The sequence below is a fragment of the Pseudophryne corroboree genome, chromosome 4 (genome assembly GCF_028390025.1).
Source record: "Pseudophryne corroboree isolate aPseCor3 chromosome 4, aPseCor3.hap2, whole genome shotgun sequence".
Classification (NCBI taxonomy): Eukaryota; Metazoa; Chordata; class Amphibia; order Anura; family Myobatrachidae; genus Pseudophryne; species Pseudophryne corroboree.
The window spans coordinates 628,339,424-628,347,277 of NC_086447.1; positions in this window are offsets into that span (position 1 = coordinate 628,339,424).

Below are 7,854 nucleotides of genomic sequence, written 5' to 3' on the forward strand. Positions count from 1 at the left end.
CCGCCATGTCATGGTATATCTAGATGATATCCTCAACTTTGCCAATAATCTAGAGGAACATCGTTTTTGGGTAAAGGAGGTTCTGTCCCGTCTCCGTGTCAATCATCTCTATTGCAAATTGGAGAAATGTATTTTTGAAGTTAAATCCATTCCGTTTCTAGGTTACATTGTGTCCGGTTCTGGACTAGAGATGGATCCTGAGAAACTACAAGCAATCCAGAATTGGCCGATACCCTTAACCTCAAAGGGGTCCAGAGGTTCTTAGGGTTCACCAATTATTACAGACAGTTTATACGAGACTTTTCCACCATTGTGGCGCCTATCACTGCATTAACCAAGAAGAGTGCAAACCCGTCCAAGTGGTCTGAAGAAGCTACGCAAGCTTTTCATCTCCTAAAGCAACGTTTCATCTCTGCACCAGTTCTGAAACAGCCCGACATCGACTCTCCTTTCATCTTAGAGGTGGATGCATCCTCCGTTGGAGTAGGAGCGGTGTTATCCCAGAGGGCTAAAGATGGCCATCTACATCCTTGCAGTTTCTTCTCCCGGAAGTTCTCCCCATCTGAGCGCAGCTATGCCATTGGCGACCAGGAGTTGCTAGCCATCAAGCTCGCTCTAGAGGAGTGGAGATATCTGTTGGAGGGAGCTTCTCATTCAATTACTATACTTACCGACCACAAGAATCTTTTATATCTGAAAAGCGCACAATGTCTTAACCCTCGTCAGGCCAGATGGGCACTTTTCTTTTTTTCAGGTTTGACTTTAAACTCCAGTTCTGTCCGGGTTCTCAGAATCGCAAGGCCGATTCCCTTTCCCGCTCATGGGAGCAAGAAAATGAGTCGGAGTCTGCGGACAAGCATCCTATTATTAATCCGTTGGCATTCTCCACGGTAGGGATGTGGACTCTACGCCTCCACCAGGAAAAAGTTTTGTGAAGCCGGTGTTAAGGAAGAAGCTCATGCATTGGGCCAATGCTTCCCGTTTTGCCGGACATACAGGCATTCAGAAAACCCTTGAATTTATTTCTAGGTCCTACTGGTGGCCAACTCTGAAGAAGGACGTCATGGAGTTTATTGCTTCTTGCCCGAAGAGTGCCCAACACAAAGCCTCCCGCCAGTTGCCTACAGGGCAACTGGTTCCATTATCTGTTCCCCGTCGACCGTGGACCCATTTGTTGATGGACTTTGTTACAGACCTGCCTATGTGCAACAAGTTTAATACCATCTGGGTGGTAGTTGACCGGTTCACCAAGATGGCACATTTCATACCCCTCACTGGTCTTCCGTCAGCTTCCAAGTTGGCTCAAGTGTTTATCCAAGAGATCTTCCGACTTCACGGTCTTCCTGAAGAGATCATCTCCGATCGTGGAGTACAATTCGTAGCCAAATTTTGGCGAAGTTTGTGTCAAGCCCTCCAAGTCAAGTTAAAGTTTTCTACAGCTTACCATCCTCAGACCAATGGTCAGACCGAGAGGGTGAATCAGGACTTGGAGGCCTTCCTCCGCATTTATGTGTCTTCCTCCCAAGATGACTGGGTTCAACTCCTTCCTTGGGCCGAGTTTAGCCACAACAATCAATACCATTCCTCATCTTCTTCAGCACCATTCTTCATCAACTATGGATTCCACCCTAAAGTTCCAGAATTCCAACCGCTTCCAGCAACTTCTGTTCCAGCAGTGGATGTCACCTTGCGTCAGTTTTCAAATAACTGGAAGAATGTCCGCGCGGCCCTGCTTAAAGCCTCGCCTCATTCAGGTACAAGAAGTTTGCCGATAGGAAGCGTAGAGCGGTTCCTGCTATCAAGGTGGGTGATCGTGTATGGTTGTCCACGAAGAATTTGAGGTTGAGAGTTCCCAGCATGAAATTTGCACCTCGTTTCATCGGTCCTTTTAAAATTGAACAAGTCATAAATCCCGTTGCTTACAGACTCCAGTTACCTCCCTTCTTGAAAATACCCAGGACATTCCATGTTTCCCTGTTGAAACCGCTGATCCTGAATCGGTTTCATTCTGCACTTCCTCCAGCTCCTAAAGTTCAGGCTCAACGGGGAGTCGAGTATGAGGTGGCCAAGATTCTGGACTCACGTTTCCGTTACGGTCAGTTGCAGTATCTTATTGACTGGAAGGGCTATGGTCCTGAAGAACGCTCTTGGACCAATGCCTCAGATGTCCATGCTCCTGTCTTGGTCCGGAATTTCCACTCGAAGTTTCCTCTAAAGCCTAAGAAGTGTCCTGGGACCACTCCTAAAGGGGGGGGGGTGCTGTCACGATCCGGGTATCTGGACGCCATTACTTGCCTTTCAGATGTCTCCTGAGGCTGGCTCAGCATTCCAAGGCTGGATCTCATCTGTGTCCACATTCTGCATATCCCTCCTGTCACGCTGAGACGCTGTCACAGCGGCGCCATGTTTGAATCCTGCATGGCGTCTCCTGTCCTCTGTGGCCGGCGCCGCCATTACTGTTATGTTTCCACATGTTTCCAAACCAGCTTTCCCTCCAAGTTCTAACATGGGCGCAGCCATGTTGGATCCAATCACATGTCTCAGTTCCACTAATCCACTGCCTCTGGAAATTTGCATAATTGCCCAGCCAATGCCTGCATTGCTGCAGGTATAACTATCCTGTGCCTGGGCCAGGAAATCGTCAGTGCTTTGTTTGTCATACCTTGTTCCAGTCTCTCTCCTGTGGTTGTTTTTCCAGGTTCCAGCTCCTGTCTCCAGCATCCACTAAGAGACCCGCACCTGCCTACCATCCTGCAGTGCAGCCTGACTCTGCAGTCCTCCGTGGCTGATCCAGCTTCCAGCTATTAACCCATCTGCTTCCAGCAGCCTGCTTCCAGCAGTTTCCAGTATCCTTAAAGTGCCGGTGTTGTTCCAGCGGATTCCTACTTATCAGCAGTATCCACTACCACCGGTAACCTTCCTTTAACTCCTCTGTTTCCGCGCTCCCTAGCATCTTACAGTTTCCACTCCGTGTATCATTACCTGGCTGGTTCCATCCAGCATTCACCAGTGACTTTATCACCTGGCTGATCCCACTCAGCATCCACTCCGTGTCTTACCACCTGGCTGGTTCTATCCAGCAAACACAACAGCTGATTCAAGTTACCAACTTCATCTATTCCATCTACTGGCATGTTCCTTGGTTATCTGCACTACTATAGCCAGGCCTGGTAAGGTTTTTCCATCAAGGACTTTAACAGCTGTTCTTAACCTACCAGTGCTCTGTTACACCTTCCATGGTCAAAGTGTTCCAGGAATATTATTTATTGCCACTGTCATCATTTGCTGTCTGTTGTTACACGGAGTTTGTCAATAAACTTTTAATTTACTTTTACCTGTTTGTCATGGTCACACCTTCGGGTTTCTTTTTAACACTTACATGTCCAGGGGTCTGATTAAACCTCCCCGGTTTAAGTTCTTCTCAGCCCCTACAACTGAGGCTTCCTCCTGTCAGCTAAAACCCTCAGTTGTGACACAGCGGCAGCAACAATCACTCATCCAGATCATCCAACATAACCAAATGATAAATGAGAACCTATCACGAATTATAGCAAACAACACTGCCGCTAATACGCAGCTCACAGCAAGCTTGAACAATCTAAGTCAAAGCCTAAGTGTGTTGGCATCACACCATGTGACATCGAGCTCGGGGACAACTACACCAAGCCACACCCCAGTTCAATCCCCAGTTCGACGCTCAAGTCGGACCTGCACCAACGAGCCAGCACAATCCTCGGTACCCAGCACACAAAAAAAAACCAAATAATAATGCGTGCACAGAATATGGTGACCATTAAAATGTTTTTGTTTTTGTTTTTTCATAAATTTGTGTGTTAAAAAAAATAAATTGTTAACACGGAATATGTGTATTGTTTAATTCGCTCCACAAACCACCTCCACATTAGTGTCTTGGGCCAGATGTGTATTGGTATAAATATATTGCCTGCCCCTAGGTGTCCTCAGCTCAACGTGTGTCTAATCTATGGCACCCAGCACATTGGCCATGGCCGCAAGATCACATAAAGCTACCCTGACTGCATGCCACTGCGACTCCAGGGTAGGGAAGCAGAGAGAGGCATCTATGTGGCCATCCAAGACATCAAAAACCTGAGTGGACATTCCAAAATGAAAGGTGAGTGTCATGACCTGTAATCAATACAATACTGTGTTCTATAACATTACAGAAGCACCACTTAGACATAGACGTGTATGTATGTTTTAACTCACCAGAATTACATATTTCTAAAAGGTGGCCTGTGAGATACTAATAGTGATGAGCGGGTTCGGTTCCTCGGAATCCGAACCCGCCCGAACTTCACCTTTTTTTTACACGGGTCCGAGCGACTCGGATCCTCCCGCCTTGCTCGGTTAACCCGAGCGCGCCTGAACGTCATCATCCCGCTGTCGGATTCTCGCGAGACTCGGATTCTATATAAGGAGCCGCGCGTCGCCGCCATTTTCACACGTGCATTGAGATTGATAGGGAGAGGACGTGGCTGGCGTCCTCTCCGAGTCCGTTGTATTATATTAGAATTTAGTTAGTTATAATTGTGGGGAGGATTGGGGACGGGGAGCAGCTGTTAGGGAGTACAGTGCAGGGTTTTGAGTTTAATCCGTTGTTTCTCTGCCTGAAAAAAAACGCTCCACCATATCTGTGCTCACTCAGTGTGCTGCACTGCTGCATGATATATCTGTGCTGAGTGCACTGCTCACACTGCCTAATTGTGGGGACTGGGGAGCAGTTATAGCAGGAGTACAGTGCACAGTTTTGCTGACAGTGACCACCAGTCCAGTATATGTTTGTCTGCCTGAAAAACACTGTGGTGTTTTTTTTTTTCTTTCTTCATGCTAGTTTGTTTAGCAGTCTGGTGGCACTGCAGTGTCCACCAGGTCCGTTATACAGTATATTCATAGGTGTGCGCAGGGGGGGTTCCTGGTGCGCACAGGCACCCCCTAATGTCCGGCAACCCGATCTCACATGCCTGATGCAGCGATCGCCGAGCAGGCTGATTACTGTCCCCTCTGCGTTGCACCCTGTCAGGACTGCATTACTGACCGGACGCCTGGGTTAATCAAGGGTGTCACTGCCACTGGCTTTCAAACTCCTGCCTATACCTCAATGTACAAAAACAGCATGATGTGATGTGATTACGTCATGCTGCTCGCACGTCCACCCGTCACACCCACCACACGCCCACCGCGCTCCTTCTATGCTATGCCAACGTCAGCCACTGATGAGCTGCAGCATGCAGCCAGCGTTCCTCTTAGGAAGACAAATTCAATACTGGCAGGCGGCCGAGAGCAGCACTGACACGTCACTCGTTTTTCCAACAGCAGCAGTACTAGTCTGCGACTGTGGGTGTCAGTGAGTGGCTGACTTGTAAGTAAGCTGCTGCAGCTTGCAGGGGAAAGAAAGGGGGAGCCAGACCAGGCTGAGGAGGAGCACTGTAATTGCAGTGAGTGCCATCAGGGGTGTTTGTTTGGTGCACACCACAACATCTGACAATGTACCTGCTTTATTAGGATTGGTATTTTATATTGCATTGACTATCAATAGATGGTGTTAGACACGCCCAAAAGGCGGTGCCAGACACACCCCTCTGACGGTGCACCCCCTAATAAAATGTGCTGCGCACGCCTATGAGTATATTATATATATAATTAAGCACTAAGCAGCAGTACGGTAGGCCACGGCTGTACCTACCTCTGTGTCGACTCGTCACTCGTCGTCCATAAGTATAAGTAATACTATCCATCCATCTACATTGTATACCTGTGGTGTTTTTTTTTTCTTTCTTCATAATAGTTTAGCAGTCTGCTGCTGACACTGTCCACCAGGTCCGTTATACAGTATATTATATTTATATATAAGTACTAAGCAGCAGTACGGTAGGCCACGGCTGTACCTACCTCTGTGTCGTCACTCGTCGTCCATAAGTATAAGTAATACTATACTATCCATCCATCTACATTGTATACCTGTGGTGTTTTTTTTTTTCTTTCTTCATACTAGTTTAGCAGTCTGCTGACACTGTCCACCAGGTCCGTTATACACACAGTATATTATATTTATATATAAGCACTAAGCAGCAGTACGGTAGGCCACGGCTGTACCTACCTCTGTGTCGTCAGTGCACTCGTCGTCCATAAGTATAAGTAATACTATACTATCCATCCATCTACATTGTATACCTGTGGTGTTTTTTTTTTTCTTTCTTCATACTAATTTAGCAGTCTGCTTACACTGTCCACCAGGTCCGTTATACAGTATATTATATTTATATATAAGCATTAAGCAGCAGTACGGTAGGCCACGGCTGTACCTACCTCTGTGTCGTCAGTGCACTCGTCGTCCATAAGTATAAGTAATACTATACTATCCATCCATCTACATTGTATACCTGTGGTGGTTGTTTTTTCTTTCTTCATACTAGTTTAGCAGTCTGCTGACACTGTCCACCAGGTCCGTTATACAGTATATTATATTTATATATAAGCACTAAGCAGCAGTACGGTAGGCCACGGCTGTACCTACCTCTGTGTTGTCACTCGTCGTCCATAAGTATAAGTAATAATATACTATCCATCCATCTACATTGTATACCTGTGGTGGTTTTTTTTTCTTTCTTCATACTAGTTTAGCAGTCTGCTGACACTGTCCACGAGGTCCGTTATACAGTATATTATATTTATATATAAGCACTAAGCAGCAGTACGGTAGGCCACGGCTGTACCTACCTCTGTGTCGTCACTCGTCGTCCATAAGTATAAGTAATACTATACTATCCATCCATCTACATTGCATACCTGTGGTGGTTTTTTTTTCTTTCTTCATACTAGTTTAGCAGTCTGCTGACACTGTCCACCAGGTCCGTTATACAGTATATTATATTTATATATAAGCACTAAGCAGCAGTACGGTAGGCCACGCTGTACCTACCTCTGTGTCATCACTCGTCGTCCATAAGTATAAGTAATACTATACTATCCATCCGTCTACATTGTATACCTGTGGTGGTTTTTTTTTCTTTCTTCATACTAGTTTAGCAGTCTGCTGACACTGTCAACCAGGTCCGTTATACAGTATATTATATTTATATATAAGCACTAAGCAGCAGTACGGTAGGCCACGGCTGTACCTACCTCTGTGTCGTCACTCGTCGTCCATAAGTATAAGTAATACTATACTATCCATCCATCTACATTGTATACCTGTGGTGGCTTTTAGTTGTGCGCAAAATATGGAGAACAAAAATGTGGAGGTTAAAAAAAATAGGGAAAGATCAAGATCCACTTCCACCTCGTACTGAAGCTGCTGCCACTAGTCATGGCCGAGACGATGAAATGCCATCAACGTCGTCTGCCAAGGCCGATGCCCAATGTCATAGTACAGAGCATGTAACATCCAAAACACAAAAGATCGTTTCGTTCTTCGAAATCACAAATCCCAAAGGAGAGTCAATTGTGTCGGTTGCGATGCCTGACCTTCCCAACACTGGACGGGAAGAGCTTGCGCCTTCCACCATTTGCACGCCCCCTGCAAGTGTTGAAAGGAGCACCCGCAGTCCAGTTCCTGATAGTGAAATTGAAGATGTCAGTGTTGAAGTACACCAGGATGAGGATATGGGTGTTGCTGGCGCTGGGGAGGAAATTGACAAGGAGGATTCTGATGGTGAGGTGGTTTGTTTAAGTCAGGCACCCGGGGAGACACCTGTTGTCCGTGGGAGGAATATGGCCATTGACATGCCTGGTGAAAATACAAAAAAAATCAGCTCTTCAGTGTGGAAGTATTTCAACAGAAATGCGGACAACAGGTGTCAAGCCGTGTGTTGCCTTTGTCAAGCTGTAATAAGT